Here is a 25,763-nt window from a genome sequence, read left to right as displayed (position 1 = left end):
TATGCTTTTAAACCAGCTCTCTTCAAAACTCTACCAACTGTATGTCGAGATACATTCACTCCAGAGGTGCTCTGTTCATCAACAATCTCCCCAACAGAGATCCTTGGGTTTTGTTTTACTTGTCGAACAATTTTCCGTTCATCTCTTGGGGAAAGAATCCTTTTTCTCCCTCTACCCTCCAAACTCATAACGTGGTCTTGCGATTTGAACTTGTTTATTATGGCTCTAACAGTGGATTTGGGAAGGTTTAGCTTCTTTGAAATCTTATCATAGCCCTCCCCATTGGTATGACATGCTACAACAAGCTTCCTGACGTCTTCGCTGTGTTCCTTAGTTTTAACCATGGCGATTGAAAATTATAATTTAGTCACTTATAATAGTTTAAATAAATCGCTATCTAAAAATTATCTGAAAGAAATTATTCACTGAATTAGCGTTAAACAAGCATAATATGGCTATAAAAAAGTTCAGAAAGTACGTAAACCGGAAATTGATTGATATTATACTGATACTAAAAGAAAAACAAAGCCGTGCCAATAATTTTGAACAAGGGTTTTTTGTAATTATGCAATTATATGTATATATATAATATATATATTATAATAATAATAATATATATATTATATGTATATATATAATATATATATTATAATAATAATATATATATATATATATTATATGTATATATATAATATATTATATGTATATATATAATATATTATATGTATATATATAATATATTATATGTATATATATAATATGTATATATAATATATTTATGTATATATATTATATATATAATATGTATATGTATATATATAATATATTATATGTATATATATAATATATTATATGTATATATATAATATGTATATATAATATATTTATGTATATATATTATATATATAATATGTATATGTATATATATTATATATATAATATGTATATATATTATATATATAATATGAAGATGTATATATATTATATATATAATATGTATATATATTATATATATAATATGTATATATATAATATATATATGATATATATATGTGGTATATATAATAATTATATAATATATATATGCGTATATATATTATATATATAATATGTATACATGTAATAATTATATAATATATATATTATGCGTATATATATTATATATATAATATGTATACATGTAATAATTATATAATATATATATTATGTGTATATATATTATATATATAATATGTATACATGTAATAATTATATAATATATATATTATGTGTATATAAATTATATATATAATATGTATACATGTAATAATTATATAATATATATATTATATGTATATATATAATATGTATACATGTAATAATTATATAATATATATTATATGTATATATATAATATGTATACATGTAATAATTATATAATATATCTTATATGTATATATATTAAATATATAATATGTATACATGTAATTATTTTATATATATATTATATGCATATATATTAAATATATAATATGTATACATGTAATTATTTTATAATATATATATTATATCCATATATATTATATATATAATATGTATACATGTAATAATTATAAAATATATATATTATATGTATATATATTATATATAATATGTATACATGCAATAATTATATAATATATATATTATATGTATATATATTATATATATAATATGTATATATGCTATAAATATTTAATATATGTATTATACGTATCTATATTATATATATAATATGTATATATGTAATAATTATATAATATATATATTATGTGTATATATATTATATATATAATATGTATATATTTAATAATTATATAATATATATATTATACGTATATATATATTATATATATAATATGTATATATGTAATAATTATATAATATATATATATATTATACGTATATATATTTTATATATAATATGTATATATGTAATAATTATATAATATATATATTATACGTATATATATTATAAGTATAATATGTATATATGTAATAATTATATACTATATATTTAATATATATAATATGTATATAATATATATACTATGTGTATATTATGTATAATATGTATATATATAATATATATAATATATATATAATATATATATATATTTCGATTTAGCTACACTTGACATTCCGCGTTTCATTCACTCTAGAATTCCTCAGACTGTGCTCGAATTTTATTTTGTATGGCGTTTTTTTTATACGCTCCTTCTATTGATAATTTAGTTAGCCAATCAACTTTCTAGTATCCACCGCGCCCTTTCTATCAGCCAATGAACATGCACTTATCGGACAAAGGCCTATTTACCTCTGGTTTACCTGTTCCTTTGTGTGTTCTCTATTTAGCCTGTATATCTAGTTTCTTGACCTGTTTTAAATCTAGGTTAGTTTTTTGTTGTTAGTGTATATATGAATATATATATATATATATATATATATATATATATGTGTGTGTGTGTGATCGTTTAGGTATCTTCATGTTTATTAAATTTATTTATTTGTTTTTTTTTCTATTGTTTTTGTTAGTTTTGAACTTATTTGGTATCGCGGTCCTAGTGTAAATTTTATCTTGTGAACACAGTTATTCGCTATTTCTCTTCTACAGTTTAATAGATTTTGGGGTTCTTCAAAATACAGGATAGCAAATTTTCATGAAGGCATAATCTACATTTGTCGTCTAGGTCCCTACACGTGGTAGCTTGTCTTATTATTTTCCATTTGACTACTGGCGATTGTCTGCTTTCCTTGAGTTCCCAGTATTTATTTGCTTGCCTTGTTTTCATACGGTGCTTTTTATGGTTGAATGTACTTTTGTGGTCATTATATCGAGTTTTGAAATCTAAGGAAGTCATACCTACGTAATATTTCTTGTTATTTGGGTTTTCTTTCGCAAATATTGTGGCCTGGTAAACTATGCTTTTGGTTAGACATTTATTTTGAAGTGGGCAAAGTGTGCGGTGTCTACAGTTGCATTTATCTTGTTCCTTATTAGTATTTTTATTTCTAGTATGGTTGTTGTTGTTCGGGGTTAGTTTATTATTAATATTATTATTATTATAATTTCTGGTAGCGTTAGTTTTATTTTTGTCATGGTGTCTACCTTTTTTAGTGTTTATTTTTTGTTGTTTACATTGTTTTTATTTAATATTTTGTTATTATGTGCTTTAATTATCATCTCTAAATTTTCGCAGCAGCTGTAGGATAACTTTAAGGTATTTTTATTGAAAATTTTGTGTAAGGGGTTGTTTGCGGGAAAGTGTTTTTCAATAAGATCTAGAAATTTCTTGCCAAGTTTTGTTTATAATATTTGATTGTATGGGACCGTATACCGAATTATAGTTCTTTTTCTTCTATTTTTAATTTTATTATAGTTATTGGTGTTTTGTTGCTTATATTTGATATCGATATTTTTGTATCCACTATTTTTAGGACTGTTTCATAGATATTGGTTGACCTGTTAAATCCGTATTGAGCACTTTTGAAGTAAATACTGTAAGTTTACGCATAAATTTATACGTCGTATATTAGTTTTAAGTGAGTAAATGAAGTAGTTATATATATATATATATATATATATATATATATATATATATATATATATATATACATACATACTAGCAGGCTACCTGAGATTACCCAGTGATAAAATACGCTTAATATGATTATTTTGATTAATGCAGATGTCGTATTTATTTTCTTCATATTGAACCAAATATATAGTAATGGTTTAAAAAGTTAAAAAAAAAATACCCGTGAACCACTACTGAGAATCGGAACCAAAACGTTTAGCTTAAGATTTACTTTTTCGTTTGTTGTTAATGCCTTAGCTATGAAGACATGTTGCTGCAAGGCTAAAAATTCAAACATGAACGGAGGAGTTTGGTAGTCAAAATTTTTTAAATAAATATTCATATCCATACGGAAATATACATAGAAAAAGGTTTGTGTTTACTATAAACTTTTTACGCAAATATTACGCAAGTATAAATCATGTAGAATATCTCTATTAATATAATTGCACGTAATAATTAAATAAAGATGATCATCTCATAGGAAAACCGAAAAAAACTAATAAGAAATTAACATGAATGTTTAGAAAAAAATGCAAATTAGCTAGATCTTTTATGGATGAATACAATTCCACGACTCATATGACAAAGTTATATTTTCCTTTTAAATAAATAGAAAAAAGGTGTTTTAATATAAATATCAATACACACACACACACACACACACACACACACACACACACACATATATATTTATATTAGTTTTATCTAGGGTTGGTAAAATTATTTTCTTTAAGTTAATAGTTTGCACAACTGTTGTTCTTCTTTACGCAACTTAAAATCAATTCATGACAATAAATTCTATAACTTGATTGTTACTTGAAATATATTTTCTTTCATATTAAGTTTTCATGTTTCAATTTTGAATCGCTTGCCAATAATTTTGGCTAGATCCGAAATTTATTGTTTGGACGAATATCTTGAAGCGTCGGCAGACTCTGTAATTGCCCATTTCTTTGTTTTGGAACATATCTTGGCACGCAACTTCATTTCAAAATGCTCAACCAATTTTGGGGTTGCCGTTTTTTTTTGTTTTTTTTTACTTTTTCGCAATCTCTACGATTTCTTTTACTTTTTTCGGTGTTCATAGCTCGATGGCTATCGATCCGGTATTTTTTGAGAGAAAAAAAATACTTCTCTCAGTAAATTGTCGGAACAGTTTAATGCAACAGAAATAAACACTTTCCTTTATTATTAAGAATAATAGAATATCTTGTCTTTTTCTTTTCCAGTTTGAACAACTAGTCCTTTTACTTTTCTATATTAAAATCTTAACCATATTACTTCATGCTCGCATTTTTCTATGTAATATATATATATATATATATATATATATATATATATATATATATATATATATATACTAGACTACCCGTGACCAGTTGGGTCATTACGTTATATTAGCTATGGAATTAATATATGAGCGTTACACTTGTGACGTAAAGAAAATAGTTTTTTTTGTGACATAACAAACATTTCTATGAACGTATATTAAAATAAAAAAAGAATATAGATAGATTTCTATGACTCGTTCTATTTATAATTGTTTATTTTTGAAAAAAAAAAACTTCCAGCTATTGAGTTATAAATGGTTTGCTATACTTATAGGTAAATGTGCATTGAACAGATACCATAATACTTAAAGTTAAATTAAAATTTTATATACCTTTTAGTTTAAACGCGAAAAAACAAAAACAATTGGGACGCTAAAAACGTAAACGCGTTGATTATTCATTTGTAACGCAAATAAAAAAAACATATTTTTGGGGTTATTTATTTATGTTGGTAGTGGAGAAGAAAATGTATGAACGTTTTTTAAGAAAGGTGCATTAAAAATGGAGAATAAATGAAAAGAAATGAAGGCTGTGGGTAAATCGCCGTTGTAAAATGCTCTTATGATTATCAACGTGTTAAAGTAGATTTATTTGTAAGAAAATTGCGTTAAAATAACTTAAACGTAATATGGAAATGAGCGATGTAAAAAATCCAGAAAGTATTAACAATTGTTTATTTGGATAATTTAAACGCGAAAAAAACAAACAAAAAACAATTTGGACGCTGAAAACGTACACAGTAAAACAATACGTTTTATTGTTGTGTTGATTATTTGTTTATGTACGCATGTGCAACCGGAAATCGTAAACCGGATGTTGGGTTACAACATCCGTTATAAGGTCATTTGAGTTATATATATATATATATTTATACATATGTAAAAATATATATATATAAATTCTATTGATTTCCTTGTTCCCCTTATAAAGCGAGAAACATATTATCCTGCAATTATCGAGAAGATAACACGCACTATCTTTTGCAATTTTATCGAAAAAAAGTTATTTTATTTTTTGGAAAGGATATTTTTTTCATATTGGTGTTAGTTTTCAATTTTCTTGGCACACGCAGAAAGTTTTGCTGAGATTCGGTTCACTAAGAAGGAAGTGTCGATCTTCAATTTGGCAGCATTCCATTGACTAACAAGGTAGCCATCTTGGTAATTAGTAAAAACTTTTGGAGACGCTGAGTCTTTTAGCGCAGAGCCGATGACGACAGAAGGACTTCAGTAGTTACAATAAGATTATCATTCGTTTGACTTGTTTGGGAAATAATGACCAATTTTTCTATTCATTTTTTTAAAAGTTTATTTTGCCAGCAAGTTGCCAGGCTTAATAATTGATGTGTGCTCTTTAATGCATTCCCAGTAATTGTTTTTCCGAATAGAATTTAGAAATATACGAGCTTACTGCTCCACCAGTGAACCGTTGCGTCACAACTACTCCCACTATTAATTCTACTTTGATGTCATTCGAAAATTTATATATTATTATTATTATTATTATTATTATTATTATTATTATTATTATTATTATCTCACTAGGAGTTTTCATACAAGCCATCTCTTTGAGATGAACCTGTGATTTTTTTTCCTGGAGTCTCAGTGACAACAAATCTCTCCAGACTGCCAGTGCTCTCCATCTCTTTTATTAAGCGTTGGAAATGAATTTACTATTGCTAATCTATTGATAGACCATTGGTCTTCACTGGAATTTGGATGGTAATAAGGAATCCCAAGTTCCCAGGTCTCTTCGCACTCATCTAGTGTGTGTCTAGTAATTTCTCTCTTCAATCTGTCCATCCTCTTTAATCTCCTCGACTATTTGGTGCAATGCCAGTGAATCTTTCTTTTTGGGGCGGGGCGGGGGGTTTAACGTACGATTATATTGTTTCGGTTGTCTTAATTTCATGTAGTGTTTCTTTGGGTTTTACTCCTGTTACGGTTCCTATGTGTTCGAATATAGATTTTATTTCAAACATATCTCATGAATATATAGGCACGTTGTATAAAGGAACAAAACGTAACGTTTTAGTAATATATATATATATATATATATATATATATATATATATATATATATATATATATATATAATAAGAATGATGAAGCAGGCGGAAACTTGAATTGCAAACGTCACATCAATACGGTATCGAGAAAATGGGGTTTAAAATGTCGAAATAATAATAAAACCTTAGATTTAAGATTGACAAAAAGAGCAAAGTGTGGGTTGTCTTCAACTAGAGAGAGAGACTGTTATATTACTATATGTATTGTTAAATAATAATAATAATAATAATTATTATTATTATTATTATTAACATGATAATGATGATAACACTTTTTTCATTGCGATATTTGTATAATTTCCATATTTGATGAAATGAATTTGAGATTCTATTCTATAAGCCACATTTTAGGAGTTATGAGTTAGGAATTTATTATTATCCCAACTTAGACATATATATATATGTATGTGTGTGTGTGTAAAAGTAAAGTAAAAAATATTTTTGTTTGTTTTATTTGTAACTAGCAGTTCAGCCCGGCTTTGCCCGGGCCCCATGTACTGTTCATAACTTGCCATACGTGTGAAAACACTTTATGGAAGATTTCAAATGTTTAGACCAAAATTGTCTGAGTCATTTCGTACAGACCGCAGAGGTATATTTTTTTTATAATTTGGACCCCAATTTTGTCCCCTTAAAATTTATTATTTTGATCTCAAATCAAAATAATAAGTTTTACTCATATCCAATTTACCTACATCTAATACTTCAAGTATCTAGACTCAAAACTGGCAAATAAATTTGGTAGAATCTGCAACGGTTAACTCTTTAAACTTTGGCAGCAGAAACTAATTAAAATGCTTGCTGCATGTCTGCGTACCTGTTATGTATAAATTTCAAATGTTTAGACCCAAAATTTGCTGGGTAATTTGCTAGATAGCGCAAAGGTAAAATCTTTTGAACTTTGACCCCTTAGCAGCTCAAATTTTCGATCCAAACTAATTAAAAAGCTTGCCCTATCTCTGAATACCCTTTATGTAAAATTTTAAATGTTTAAACCAGAAATAATGAGTAATTTGGTAGAGACAGCAGAGGTAAATTTTTAAAAGTTTGACCCCAATTTTAACACCTTAACATTTATTTTTGGGGCTCAAATCAAATTAAAAAGTTTGATCCATGTCCAAGTAACTTACATTTAAAATTTTAAGTGTTTAGACCAAAAATTGGCGGAGGATTTTGGTAGTTGAACTTTGACCCTTGACAGCCAAATTTCTGACCGAAAACTGATTAATATTTTTCCAAATACACCTTATGACAAACCTCGAGTCTGTAGACTGAAAATTGACAGAGTTACTTGTTAGTGAAATGTACATAGACAGACACTTTTACTTTAATAGATATATAGATTATGCTAAAAATGGTTTCTTTAGATTTCCCATGACATTCGTTTCATAAATTGAAATTTTACTTTCGAATGCATTCATCCAAAGAATAAAATTCATTTTGGAATACAAGATAGAAACATGCATTGAAAAATAGTATTAGACAGTTTCTAACTAAAAGCTGGTAAAACATTTAGTGATTTTTTATTTAGAAATAAATATAACAAGCACATCTTTTCGAACTCTACACAGAACAAAAGACTCATCGAAAATCTAAAATTATATGCGAAAGAAGTGTCTCGGGCTCGTAAATTTTGGTATCATCGATAGATTCAGATATTCAGTATTGTAAAAATATGTTCCTAGTTCCTATTCTAGGATTGGTCGAGATAATTAGGGAATCAGTTAAAGAAAAAAATAGTAACTCTGAAAACGAATGTGTTTCTTATTATTAACGATAATTACAACAGCTGTTAGAAAAAATAAAGAAAAAGTGACAGGCGCATCTCATATCCACGACAGCTATAAAGAGAAGGAATAGAGAGAAAGCAAACAATCTCTACACACCACCACCACCACCACCAACACCACCACCACCACCACCAACAACAACAACAACAACAACAACTACTGCTACTACTACTATAAGTGTCATCAAGTGTTTAAGCGCGCTGGTTATATATGTGTTACAGTTTGAAAAAGACGGGAAATGGCGACGCAATGCTGCAGCACCTTTTCACATTTCCTTGTCCATCGTCATCTTCAATTTGTCATACTGGTTGGTTGTAAAAACAGACAAGAACTGTTATATAAACCTTCTCCCATTCTTGTGGCGGGAGAAATAATCTCGTGAATGATGGAATTAATCGCTACTAAAATGTCTCGCTAATAGGCCGGGGGCTATCTTGATAGTACTTAGAAAACACGTCGACTTCATTTGGAATTTAGTTTGAGAAAGATATATATATAGCGAGAGAGAGAGAGAGAGAGAGAGAGAGAGAGAGAGAGAGAGATAGCTCAGCTCATTTTTGACCACATGACGTCACAACAATGTGAGAGCGATAAAGCGCGCATATCAAGATACATTACAGCCAACAAATAGTCATCAACAACAAATGACCAACTAAACTGATTCGCGAATGATAAAAATCTTTACAAAGACATATTAAAAATTTTCAAGGCCAAAATCCATTCGAGTAAATAAGGAGAATGATATGGATAGATTGTTAGTTTAATTGATAAAGAATATTATGAAATGGTTTCAAAAGTTATGCATGAATGAAAAATTGATGACTTATATTCGTTGACATTCGATTTAAAGACGACCATATTGTTGTCTGCAGGGAAGTAATCTCGCGGAAATTTTTCCCCACATGGAAACTTCTGGGAAATAAACTTTGTTTATGGAAATTTTATTTGATATTTATTGCACGGAAAGAAATAATTTTCTTTTACAATTATATTGTTTTTGCTATGCATGTTTTACAAAGCGGCAGTGATTGGAGCTAAGTCGAGCATTTTCCATTAAAATAAGTAGAGAAGACTAGCAACGTCTGTTCTGCGAGATAGAGCTGTTGAGAAGAATAGTGGTCGGAAATAGATTGTAAAATCGATTTGGAACTCAAGATAAGAGTGAGCGCCATCCCCTTATATGTGGGTCCTGGATATGACCTTAAACTATATCCAGTGGTGAGACCCAAGCTTGCAGGCTTTGGGGAGTGTGGAGCCACCCTTTAATTGCCATTCCTTCCAGGTCCACTCTGATCCGGAGTGGTAGTACCTGTTAGAGTCCCAACTATGGGTTAAATATAGGCACCGGCAAAAATGGCCGCAAAATCAAGTTGTTGTTGTTTTTTAAAACTAAATTACATTTATTAAAATCCATTATTTCTGAGTAACTTTTTTTTTCCAGAAAGATAAAACCCTGAATTTTATCATATAGAAAACAGAATAATGTAAAACTTTTTTTACTATTTTTAATTAAATTTTAAATGTTAAATTTTCCCCAAAAGTTAACAATTGACATTTTTTGTCTTGCACAAAAACATACATAAATATTTAAAAAAAAAAAAAAAGGTTTTTGAAATAATTAATTTATTTATTTGTTGTCTAACTAAGATGTAGGATGATTTTCTAAGAGAATATGCAAAAATATTATAATATAAGTACCTGAATTTCAAATAATTCCACTTATTCATATAGGTAACCAGATATTTCGCGTCGATGTAGAGTCTAGATCGACTCTGTTTACGTTTGCGTTTGGTAAGGAGAAAACTATGGAAGACCAAACAGGCCAAAAAAACTTATTTTTCAGTGAGGAAAATTTCAATGTATTATTAAGCTGAGGCTGGCCAGTACCAGATGGGTGACGATTTGTATGAGTTTGGTTTTTAATGTGTATGTGTGTGGGGGCCAGACTCCCCAAAATGGGGGGGGGCAATTTAAAGCAGAATAAAAACAAATTATTTCAGCGCGTTTGGTCCACCGTAGTCGAAAGGCGGCAAATGTTTTCAAACGGGATCGAAACAAAATGATGCTATTTTTAACACAAAGGGCACAATATTTATCGATTTTTTTTGTATCGATTATTCAAAGCATGCCCTGTTTAATAATGGTCATGCATTATTCGGCTCGCTAAAAAAAAATTGTTAATTTATTTATCCAAAATTTTAAAATGGCTTTTTTCGTATAAATATTAAAAAAAATTTTTTTTTGTTTTGCTTAACTTAAACTAATTATTTTACTTAACATATTCACCGAATTTCACACTTCAAAACTCAAAAGCGGGATAATTAAACACAATCGAAGTTCTGATATTCAGACGTCAAAATAAGGTATGCAAACAAGTTTTTTTTTTTAATCTATAATTCTGTCCCTTACAACAACACAATGTTTTGTTCAGTTTCAGTTGATTATTTTAAGCATATTTGTTCCCACTTCAAAACAAGGGGGGTTTGTAAGCAAAAAAAAATATATATATAAATATCGTTTATGAAAAATAAGTACACTGTTATAAAGTTCATTCTTCTCCTAATAATCGCTGAAAATTTCGTATTGATCGGATAATTACCTGATTTTTGGTAGATTTTTAAAAAGACGGTCCGTCAAAAAGTACTGACCTGCCCCCCCCCCCCAGTTTTGGCGGTGCCTAGTTAAATAGAAACCGACTTGAAAACAACAAATATATTCTATTAAAAAATTTTTCTTCAAAATCTTTGGATTCGGCATTAAATAACCTGAAAAGGATTGATATGCCGTAAAACAAAAACAACCAACCAATATGCCATGGTGTGACTCTTATACACGTGGATGATTGCATCAGTTATTAGGTATTTTTTAGAACATTAGAATGCAGTTTTTTTCCATCAAATTAACAACATGAGTTTAAAATGTTAAACAGTACTTTATTATAATTACATCAGTTAATTCAGATTCGTTCATTTATTTTGTCAGCTCCCACTTAAAAATAAATATAGAATAATTCGAAATTGGGATTTAATTAAGTGGATTCAGCATGCCGTGTTCTAAACCTTTCGGTTCTCTAACTCCATATCCACTTGATAACCTCCACGTGGACCCGTCTGTAAATTCCTGATTCTCAGGCTATTTGAAGATACCATCTTCCTGACCTGAAATGCATTAAACATGTTTTTCCTTTTTGCAAAGCTCAATTATGTTCTGTCGATATTCATATAAAAAAAAACAATTGTCCCTTACAAAACAACCAAACCAAACGTCATGTATAAATATTTGTAGAACTTGCAGCGTAAAAAATTTTACCAAAATTATTAGTTTCGAAATTAAGTAACCCGAAAATGGTTGTAATGCCGTAAAACAAAACAACCAAACTAAACTCTATGAATAAATATTTGAAAGTATAAAATATTTTAAGCAAAACATCTTTTTTAAAATTACTGGATTTAGCATTAAATAACCGGAAGTGGCCGACGTGCTTAAAACTAGCAAATACGATAAATTATTTGATGATATAAGGAATTTGAAGCATGGAAATCTTTTCCCAGAATTACGGAATTTGGCATTATATAACCAGAAAAGGTTAATCTGCCGTAAAACAAGAGGACAAAACCGAATTAGATCCTAAAAAGGAATGAAATAAAAAGAGAATAAAGTTTAAGAAATGAACATGTTTGATTCATACGGAAATAAGTCTGAATTCTTTAAACAAAAAATCTGCGAAAATAAATCTGAATTCTGTAAATGGCGTTGAGAACTTTGGAAACACTCTACAGGTAACCCCTTCAGGCAGGTTTTTTGTAAACAAAAGAAGTTGCTGATATCTTTGCCATCATTTGAACATTGCGTGCTTCGTTTTTTTAATTATTTTTGCAATTTTTGTTTAATGTAATATTTTTATAAAAATAATTTTTTCTTGATCGTTTTCTTGATCGTTTTCTCGAAGGTCATCTGGCTAAACGACAAGAAATAAAAAATATACAATTGCATGTAAACATTTTTTCCAATTTTATTGAGTTCTATTTGATATCTCGAATATTAAATTATAATTATCACCTTTAAATGTTTTAATATTTTCATTTCATTTAAATTTCATTTATTTTTAATTTGTTTTTTACTTTTTCATTCGCTCCGATTACTTCGCAATGTAATTTCTATTCACTACTCGAGGTCATTAAAACGAAACTGATCATTCAAATTAATCCTTCTGTTTTTCAATTTGATCAGTACGATAAAGTACCCTGACAAACGTACGTTTATACTTATTATATAAATTATCAGTTATTGAGTTAAACTTCTTTTTTGTGCATATAAATAAAATTTTAAAAGTTAATTGTTATTTCCTTTCTTGTTTATTGTAATCAGATATTATTAAGATCAAGGCCTAACTTTGTTGTTCATAAATAAATTTGTATGCGTGATTATTGAAGCAAACCGAGCCATGACCTTCGTAATTGTAGACCATGCCACTAAAAATCTAACGTAACTGCCAAGGTGTAGTCCTACGGCCAAGGACACACGTGTATGTATTTTTTGCCAGGAAAATGCCGTAAAATTTTATATTTGTTAAGTGTATTTTATACTAATTCACACATGGATTTTTTCAAATAAAGTTTATATGATATTTTTACAATATTTTTCTATCTTTTCACTGAATATAAAAAGAGAAATTTTGTCAAAAAGTTTAAAATTATTATTTCAGCTTCAAAAATTTTTTAAAAATAATTTATACGGGAGTTTTTTTTATATTCCTTAAATTGGTAATTTAATTTTGCAGTATTTGATTTTCTCTTGCTAAAAACATTAATAATTTTATATACATAATTCTTATTTTTGCTTGTTATTTATTTTGAATAAAGTTCAATCTCAATATAAATCGAATCGTGCTCCTTTAATTTCTATTTTTCAATGCAATTTGAAAAATAATTAACAAATTTTAATATTTAAGTCTATGAAACAAGAATATTTATTTTCGCAGAGACAACATACAATTTTTTCTTTTTAATTATTTATCATTTTCCTTTTTTAGAATTAATATTGAATAAGTTTAGTTTCAGTATAAATCGCGTTTCTTATTTTGCTTTTCAGTGCAAGACTTAAAGTTTTCTAAGGTAAAAAGCTCTCATGCCTTATCGACCATGTGACTGTTTGACAGTTCCTGCTTAGGCCTAGCGTCATTTTTCATAACTTCGCCTTTTATTTCGGAAGTCAGGTACCCTGTTGTTGTTTCGAATGAAACTAAGAGTTAAAAAATAATAAATATTCGCCCAAACTTCTTCTTGCCAACTTCAACTGTAATCTTCACCAACCGTTCTCACTGTCTCTTGCTGTCTCTTGCTCTCTCAACTGTCCCCAAAATAAAACTTCTGCGTGATCCCCTTCATTTCTGTTCACAGCAGTCATTGTCTTCGTATGCCAATTAATGTCATATGTATATCATATGTATATTAATCAACCGTATTTAAACGAAAGTTTTTCTCTTCTTTTCTCGACAGGATAGACAGAGGCGCCGTCATTTGTGTAAGTCACGCTTTTCATTACTTTGGCCACATATTTAACATCTAATGTTACAAATAAAGTCACTTTAAAGAATTTGTAGCACTAAAAACTTAGGATCTTTAAAAAGTTTAAAATAATTTATGTTCAAAATAAAAGAAAGAAAAAAAGAAGTAGAAGAAATGGTAATAAAATATTAAACGAAATGCAATTTTTACATATGGCCATTGATTTTAACATATGTCATTGATTTTTACATATGGCCATTGATTTTTACATATGGCCATTGATTTTTACATATGGGCATTAATTTTGACATATGACCATTGATTTTTACATATGGCCATTGTTTTTTACATATGGCCATTGTTTTTTACATATGGCCATTGATTTTTACACATGGCCATTGATTTTTACATATGTCATTGATTTTTACACATGGCCATTAATTTTCGTCATTTTGAAACCAAGATTTAGTGAAGAATTCTCAATGTTTGCTTTCAAAAACAAAAGTCTTTCACATCGAACAGAAAAAAAAACGTTTCGTTTTGGCTATGACTGATTAACTCATCAGACAATACAAAAAATGGCCACCAGCAGAAGAAATTTTTTTTTTTTTCAAAGATTAGCCATTTTGAATCTGATTTAATAACCGTTTTTAAAGAAACTTTTATCCTAAGTGATTTTTTATATCCAACATTTTTGATAATTTCTTGGCGGACTTATACCAGCATTCAGCCATGGTGGAAATTTCTTTACAAATTGTCAGACAAAACATTTCAATGAATAAAATCAGATAATAAAAATATATTAAATTTTAATATTTCTGATCATCCAAATAATCAGATGATCGCAAACGATTTACTGATTATCTAAGTTCAAACAGAGACGATTTGCCTTTACTAACTGTAACCTTTCCTTATTTCAATTAAGTTTTCTAAAATCGTCACATAATGATGTACTAGATGAGTTTTGAACACTTAACGATAGTCGATGGCCTCCGGTGATTGAACGAAAAATATTAAGGTTATGTAGCTTTTAGACGATCTGTGTTGATTATATATGAGCGAGAAGCAACAAATGTTTAAAAATACAAAAAAAAAAAAAAATCTGAATTAATCGAAAAAGTAAAATTGCCTAAACTGTAGACTCAACTTTGCAATAACAACCAAGTAAAAACACAATTATAATAATTATGTTTGAAGCATAGGTGAAGTCATATATATATATATATATATATATATATATATATATATATATATATATATATATATATACTAGACTACCCGTGATCCGTTGGGTCAGTATATTATATTAGCTATGGAATTCATGTATGAGCGTGACACTTGTGACGTAAAGAAAATAGTTGTTTTTTTTTTTTTGACAGCGGCCGCAGTTTTCTAGCAGAGCTATACTTTCGCAATACGAAAATGCGGCTATAATGTCAGGACCCTAGCACCAATTGGTCATTATTTTTATTTTCAAATACAGACAAAAGTTAGTTTTGCATTAACATATTTTGTTCCTGAAATGATTTATTTGTTTTGTAAGTAAAAATAGTTAGAATTTATTACATATAAAAACATTTGTTTTCCTTTTTTAAAATAGTAATCTCGACAAAAAAAAATGTGGTTGACATTTTTAATATAAGGAATAAAATCATGTTTACACCGTTTTGCGATTTGTTCGTTTCTTCCACATAGACGAAACGCTCGACATTTTTTTAGAACAAAAGCATATTATTTAGAAGCCCTAACATATCGAGCGATTTTATCGAAAGCGTTTTGTTCTAATCATGTGTTACTTTTAATAGGTAAGTGAGAAAACAGTACATCTTTTATTTAACTTAACATGTTTCGTTTTTATTAATTTTTTTTTCGGCAATTCTGCAGTATACGGGCAGCGGCAATGGGGGTGATGGGGGGATAACTCCAATTTCTCCTTGATCAAATACCGCAGCAAATAAGTAACAAACAAGATTTTTTTCCGAACGCAAAAATATTTGAAACCCAAAACGTTTATTGAATATATATATATATATATATATATATATATATATATATATATATATATATATATATATATATATATATTAGTGTTGTAATTTCTTTTTTATATAGAAAAATATTTCCAGATTAATGGCATCCGGACGGTTTACTCAAACATGGAAAAACATCTTTCCTAATCGTTTAAATTACATATTTTTTCGAATAATCGCTCAAAAATCGAAAATTAAACATAATTTTCCTACGAATCGAACGCCGACGACATTTTTTTACAGCTTTGTTTAACAACTTATGAAGAATTTAAAATATTAAATTTGTTAAAAAAATGGATTTAATATGTGTAAAAAATATGACCGAATAGATTCAAGTATTTGCTGTTACAAAAAACAACAACAGAAAAAAATATTTAATGAAATAGGAACGACTGACTTTACCGATCCAGATTTCCGTTTGGTGTATTCAGAAAAAAATACAGAAATATGCCAAGCTATGGTAAGGTAAATAAGCTACTGGAACATCGGCAATAAGAACGACATCATTAAAAAAAATTGGAAGAAAAGATTTTAATCACGCCACCTAGTTATGAAGGGCCGGATTAGTTCCATGGTTATTAATAATGTCAGGGGAGTAACTCTGTTCAATTGTCTAAACGTTAATGTTTATGCGTGCATGCGCAAGCGGACGTCATAAACGGGAAAGTGGGTTACATACCTCGTTACAAGGTCATTTAAGTTTTATAATTATATATATATATATATATATATACACGTATGTATATATACATGTATATATGTATGTGTATATATGTATGTATATATACGTATGTATATATGTATGTATATATACGTATGAATACATGTATGTATATATACGTATGTATATATATGTATGTATATATACGTATGTATATATGAATGTATATATACGTATGTATATATGTATGTATATATACACGTATATATACGTATGTATATGTATGTATATGTATGTATATATACATGTATATATATGCATATATATGTATGTATATATATGTATGTATGTATATATACGTATATGTATATATATGTATGTATATACATATCTATGTATATACATATATCTGTATATGTGTATATATATGTATATATATGTATGTGTATATATATGTATGTGTATATATATGTATGTATATATATATGTATGTATATATATATGTACATATGTATATGTACATATGTATATATATATGTATGTACATATATATATATATATGTATATACATATGTATATATATATGTATATGTATGTATACATATATGTATATGTATGTATGCATATATGTATGTGTATGTATATATATGTGTATATATATGTAAGTATGTATATATATGTAGGTATATATGTATGTATGTATGTATATATATATACATATGTATATATCTATCTATCTATATATATATATATATATATATATACATAGAAAGAGAGAGAGACTTATATGTAATATACTGAGTTCATGAAATTCAGTAAATTTTCATATCCCCAATGGGTTTTAAGCCAAAAATGGTTGACTTAAGTAGTAAGCTATAAAATTATCACATTTCATAATTGAGCCTTTATATACTGTGAAAGCAAAATATAGTCTTCAAAACAAGGTGTTTATGGCAACAAAAAGTGTATTTCATTTTACGTTACAATTGTTTCCATGTCCAGTTCAACAATTTCAAGCATTAAATCGTTTGAAGATTTTCAGAAACCAGCATTTCTTTAGATTTTAGGAATAAACACACTTTTGGCAAAGTAGCATTTTTTGAAGAGAGAGAAAAAAAGGGATAATCCCTAACAGGAAAAGCATGCGAGAAACATTTACCTTTGCTGTCGTTACGGAAAAGCCCATTTAAATATTAAATCATTTAATTTATTATTCATTTTATTAAGTAATATATATATGTATATATATGTGTATATATATATGTGTGTCTATATATATATATGTATATAGGTGTGTGTATATATATATATATATATATATATATGTGTGTTTCTATATGTGTATATATATGTATATATATATGTGTTTCTATATGTGTATATATGTGTGTATATATACATGTATATGTGCATATATGTGTGTATATATATGTATATATATGCGTGTGTATATATATATATGTATATATGTGTGTCTATATATATGTATATATGTTTGTATATATATATATGTGCGTATATATGTATATATATATGTGTGTATATATATGTATATATATGTGTGTATATATATGTATATATATATGTGTGTATATATATATGTGTATATATATGTCTATATATGTATGTATATATATATATATGTGTGTATTTATATCTATATGTGTATATGTGTATATGTATATGCATATGTGTATGTATATACGTATATATGTGTATATATATGTATATATATATGTGTGTGTATATATATGTGTATATATATGTATATATATATGTGTGTGTATATATATGTGCATAGATATGTGTATATATATATGTATATATATGTGCATAGATATGTGTATATATGTGCATAGATATGTGTATATATATGTGCATAGATATGTGTATATATATATGTGTATATATGTATGTATATGTGTATATATATATGAATATATATGTGCATAGATATGTGTATATATATGTATATATATGTGTATATATATGTATATGCGTATATATGTGTATGTATATACGTATATATGTCCATATATATGTGTGTATATATATGCATGTGTGTATATATATATTTGTATGCACATATATATGTATTTATATGCACAGTTATGTGTTTTTATGCATATATATACGTATATATGTATATATATCCATATATATGTATATATATATCCATATATATGTATTTATATGCATATATATGTATTTATATATGTGCATATACATGTATATATATGCATATACATGTATATATATATGCATATATATGTACGTATATGTATATTATGTGTATATATATATATATATATATATATATAATGAGAGAGAGAGAATAAATACATGTATATTATTAGCGGCTGATTATATTCAGAAAGCAACAACTGTAATTCCTCTCCAGGAAATTATCTACCCTCACTCTTTCTGTTTTCTTTCATGTTTTCCAGAATTAATTATTGAGTTTCGAAAAATTAAAGAAAAGTAGTTGGTTTTCGGTAGTTGAATGGAAAATATTAGGATTTTGAAGATTTTAGAACATTTGTTTACATTATATCTGAACGAGAAAATATGCAAAAATCTACTTTGACAAAGAAAAAATGAAATTGCTTTTAACTGTAGACTATACTTTGCAATTGTTTGAGTGTGTAATCAAATACATTTAGACTTTGTACATGATTTTTCAACCAATCTTAGAAACTTCATATAGGGAACGGTGTTCAGCAGTTGAATATAACCTTTTAGTGGAAGTAAGAATATGTAGACTCTTAAAGGATCTATGTTTGCGTGTCTGAATGAGAAACTAGAAATATTAAAGTTTAAAAATACATAAATAATTGCTAGTCGACAAAACGAATTGCTTCAAACTAAAGACATTATGCTGAAATAGCTAATAAGTAAAACACAGTTATAAAAATTGTGTTTAAAGAATATGTGAAGTTAAATTAAGAGCTGATCATATTACTAAATTGAAAAATAAATAAAAATATCACGGCGAGTCAGATGGAAATGAGAAAAAATAAGCAATAACCTTGATAGTAATAATTAAATAAAAACTAGATTAGAACCTTTATTGACGTAAAAAGACGTCGGTTAACTCCAGATCGCTTTGCTGGATTGCCCTTGCTGGTTACGACTTAAAACAAAGAAATCTAAATCCAACTGGGATGATTTGAAATTGCTAATAACATTTGAATCCTAATATTAATACAATAAGATCATAATTGTTTTTAAAGAATAGGAGTGAGTTATTGTTTTTTGGGCAGATGTGAACCCGGAGTCAAGGTTTCAAAGTTTGCTTAGTGTAAGAAGTCTTCAATGTAAAATTACTTAATTAACATGCACAAGTGATTTTACAAATAGGCCAATCCAGGTAAATTCGATTCTGGCAATGCATATGCTGATTGGCTGAAGGGGACTTCAGACCTCGTCAGCCCTCCTTCGCTCCCCGACTATATAGAAGCCATGCAAAAGCGAATTTTGGAAGTTGAGTTGAATTGGAGGGGTTGCGACTCCCAATGGCGACTGGTTGATAAGGCAGATTTGTTCTTCCAACTCGCTGATTTTGAACTGGCCCTCAATGGAATTTTAACGCTTGCTAATCCCACCTCCACTCCCATTGTGACCAGTTGGCTGACTGAGAAGCCAACAAAACTTGAACTAGGGAGGAAGAAAGCATAAGATAGAAATAATGACACATTTTCGAACTAATTCGGTGTTTGTTACGAAAAAATGTATTTCGGAACTATGGACGACACTCTTTTGGTGAAATGATGAAACACGTGTTTAATTATATATTATATATTAATTATATTAATTATAGACTCTGAATTGATTTCAACTTCTATACTAATCTTTGTTCCAGCTGTATCATTTTAGAGCTAAGTAGTTATATAGTTTACTGTGAATATAATTTTTATAAAAAGATAGCAACGCCTCGAATAAAAATAATCTAAACGTGGCGTATAGACGCACCTATCCTTCTGGACTTGCGTACTTTTCTAATTATAACAGAATAATCCGCATCCCTATCTTATGAAGACGAACAAGACCAAATTATTGTATTTTAAGAGCAGCTTTCGGTGATCAGAACAGCTGCTGAACTTTCGTAGGCGTTCCGTAATGGGAACCGCCTAAAACAGAACTTTATACCAGCAAATACTCCTACGAGTCTTCGTTGGGTTATATGAGGCACTTCCATTTCTCGTTCTCTTTCAGTGGAGGAGAAATCCTTCACGACTGAGACAATTTTTATTTTTGTACCTTTTCTCCACGTTAAAAAACGACCCTGGTGTCTAACTCTGTCCCATGGGGAGGCATTGTAAATAGGTACAATAAAATAACACATACATCAGACACCGTTAGGATGAATGTTTTCATGCACATGTGTGTATGACAAGTGTGAACATTCATATCTATATGCACATATGTATATGATATGTATGTGTGTATATAATATGTATGTGTGTATGTGATATGCATATGTATGTGATATGCATATGTATGTGATATGTATGTGATATGCATATGTATGTGATATGTATGTGATATGTATGTGTATGTTGTATGCATATGTGTACGAGATATGCATGTGTATGTGATATGTATGTGTATGTTGTATGCATATGTGTATGAAATATGCATATGTATGTGTATGTGATATGTATGTGTATGTGATATGCATATGTATGTGATATGCATATGTATGTGATATGCATATGTATGTTGTATGCATATGTATGTTGTATGCATATGTATGTGATATGTATGCGTATGTTGTATGCATATGTGTATGATATATGCATATTATGTGGGTGAACACTAATGATAATCATACAGTCGTGTATTAATACATATAATATATATATATAATATATATCTGATATATATATATATATAAATACATAATATATATATATATGTAATATGAATGCATAATACATATATAATATGCATAATATATATTATATATAACATATATAGTATATTATAGTTATACATATATAATGCATATATAATATATATATCACATCTATATTATATAATATATACATAATGTATATATTAGACATATGGAATATATATAATGTATATATGAGGTATATATAATAATACTATACATATATTATATTTATAATATAATGTATATATATGCAGTTGTAATATATATAATGTATATATATATAAATAATATATAATGTGAAAACGTTAACGCTTAACTTTGCCATCTTAGCAGCCAACTTTTTGCCTTAAAAGCTGATTAAAAAGCTTGCTGCATGTCTGAATACCCTTTATGTAAAATTTCAAATGTTTAGATCCCAAAAATTTGCTGAATCATTTGCTAGAGATCGCAAATGTCAAATCTTTTCAATTTTGACCACTTGACAGCAAGATTTTCGGCCAAAAACCGATTAAAAACCTTGCTCTATCTCTGAATACCTTTTATGTAAAATTTTTAATATTTAGACCAGATATTGGCGGAGTAATTTGCTAGAAACCGTAGAGGTCAAATTTGTTAAAGGTTGACCCCAATTTTCACACCTCAACAATTATTTTTGGGGCTCAAATCAAATTAAAAAATTAGATCCATGTTCAAGTAACTTACATTAAACCTTTCAAATGTTTAAACGCAAAATTGCCGAAGAAGTTTAAATTGTTGAACTTTGACCCCCTTAAAACCGAATAAAGATTTTTCAAAATCTCAATACCTATGTCAAATCTCGAGTATATAGACTGAAAAAATGACAGAATAGTTTTGTGAGAAAATGTACACACAGAGACAATTTTACTTGTACATATATGTATCTATCATATATATATATATATATATATATATATATATATATATATATATATATATATATATACACTAGCAGAAGTACCCGTCGTTGACTGGGTTCAAAAACAGCCTACAGAAAATGGACTGTGATGGATGAAAGTATGATAGGTTATGAAAAGGAGGGGGTTGTAAAGGAATAGGTTTTGATACTCAAAAACTTTACCCTAAGCAAAATATTCTGAAATGATTTTTTTTTAATTCACGAACCGGTTAAAAAAATCAAAATGGCAGCGACTTTGAAATGGAAAGCCCCGTTTTCAATTTGAAGGAGGGGCACCTGAGCATTCTGTTTTAACAATTTAAGAGAGTTCCGTCAACGTAAGTAATATTTATAAACATATTTTAATGTTTTTCGTTATTTTATGCTTGAGGAATATTCGATTATGGCATGTGTAGTGTATATAAAAATTCATTTAAGTAGTTATCACCTCAAATTTCGTTTTAATTTCGGTTCACTGAAATTATTTTAAGTAAAGAGTAAAAACTATTTCAAAACAACAAAAAAACATGAACTGAACTTTTATTAACTATGGTGACATTTATTTCTTGTATATTTATTTTTTCGGGTAGTATTTTGTTGGCTTTTCTGCTAAACGCCCTTACTAAATAATATCGACGAAATATTGAAAAACAAAGAAACAAAAACAGTTTTGAAAAAAAATGCAGCTTTACTTACTTTAGTAAAATAACCCGAAACAGCAAAATGGGATATTAAAAAAAGTAAACACGTAATTACTTTAGTTTTTTAAAGCAAAGAATCGATATAAATATAAGAAGAAAATGGCGCCCTTTTCAAGCAGACCAGCTTCGTTTCAGTTTTACAGTATTGAACGGTGTAGTATTGCGCCGTTGGATTCAGGGTTGTACTATTGTAATGTAAAAAAACACGCAGAAAGGGTTGTAATCAACCGACTTCCTTCTAGTACACTGAGAAAAAAGCTTAAACACATATATAAATACAAAGGTGATGTAAATGATTTAAAAAGACACGTAATCACGTGAGCAGGATTTTTTTCCTTTTTACACGATAACAAGTAATGTTCTTATTTTTTATTATTTATCAATTTTCGAAAGAGTGCTGGTGCAAGCGGAAAAGGAAAAAAAACAGAGGTATGCAAAATTTCTGTTGAGAATTGTCTAACGTTCCGACCTTTTTTTTTTGCGTTTAAGAACGTGAATTTAGGAAATGAATTTATTCGACACATGATTAAACTAAAAAAAAAAAATAATAAGCTAATGTGAATTAAGATCAAAGTTAAGGTGTTATTGTGGACCCTCACCCCTTTTAAAAAAACTTTGTTAAACTTTGTGACATATTTACTTTCTATGGAGGTCAGGTGCGAACGAACACCCCATAATTTTATTATACCATATTTATTCAAACTGAAACATAATTATCAAAGTATAATTACGCAAATCGATATGAAAAGTCTTTGTTAAAGTTTGTGCCATATTTTCATGGAGTACAAGCGAGGAATTTTATTATACCATCCCTATTTAAGTTGAAACATACTTATCAAAGTATTCTTATGTACATCTATATCAAAAACCGTTGTAAAGGTTTTTTTCCATACTTTGGGGGCCAGGCGCGAACGCAGACCCCACAATTTTTATGAACCATCGTTTTGCCAGATCAAACATACCCATTCCTGATCCTCGATACATCTTCTACCATTATATGTAATCAGTTTTTTAAAATAGTCAACCATATAGGAGCCTATTCGTGACCAGACACACGCGCACACACGCACACACACACACACACACACACAGACGTTCAGCTGTATATCATAAATATAATATATATGTAATATATATGTAATATATATAATATATATATAATAATATATAAATGTTGGAAAATGTATATACACTTACAGACACAGACACGTTCACTTATATATATATATATATATATATATATATATATATATATATATATATATATATATATATATAAAAAATGAGTGCATGATTGGGAGTAAAAACATATTTTGTTTCGATAAGTGAAATTAATTTATGATGACTTTCTTTTCTTTCTGCTGCCACTTATTTTTGGCTGATCTAATTTTTATTTTTATTTCTACGTAGTTCGAATGTGTTTACGCGTAATTATATCGAAAAAAAGGTTTAATTATCCGTTGACAGCATGGGGATAAAGGATATGACCAAAAATTTCCTTTTTGCAAGTTGAACCGACAGAAACAATCGCGTATGGCAAACGTATCGTTGTTTAAAATCGGACAATAAATCAGTGAATGAAGTTCTGAATTTTAATAATATTAAATCATGCACTTAGAAGATTAGAAAAAGGAAGACGGCGATATTAAAACAGAAAACAGAAAAAAGAAGGAACCTCTTTGTTAACATATGCTCATTCTATTTGCGTATTTCCTGATAAAAATGATGTTCCAAACTTAAGTATAACATTTTTTTCGATTACTCTTCTCATCTTGAGTGTTATGTTCACAAAATTTTGGCCGATGTAATCTTCGATCTTTTTCGGTTGTATCCGGTTGAACTCGGAAATTTCGCACGGAACACTTTATTTAATCTTTAAGGGGAGCATGCTATCTTTCTACCAGCCATGACTGGAAGTTCGCAATTGCATTCTATGTATCGCTTGCACATTTGTCGGATAATCTAGATCTCCGGGGAATATCGTCAAACAAAAATCGGTCGCAAGTTTGGATGCAAAACCCTAGCGATGACGTCAAAGAGGGGGGGGGGTAAATTCTTGGACGTAAAGTCAGCGACCCACGTTTCAACAATACAGGTTGGTATGTTGACGTCATATATGCCAATAAAAAGATATACAGAGAGAGAGAGAGAGAGAGAGAGAGAGAGAGAGAGAGAGAGAGAATTCAGAGTCGAGAGAACGACGAGAGGGTGCTAGCAACATATTATTCTCCACACACTACGTCGACACCGAAAGATTATA

This window comes from Euprymna scolopes, chromosome 44, assembly GCF_053919585.1.
Source record: "Euprymna scolopes isolate OS-2025 chromosome 44, ASM5391958v1, whole genome shotgun sequence".
Lineage (NCBI taxonomy): Eukaryota > Metazoa > Mollusca > Cephalopoda > Sepiida > Sepiolidae > Euprymna > Euprymna scolopes.
Note: the sequence above shows the minus strand (reverse complement) of the source record.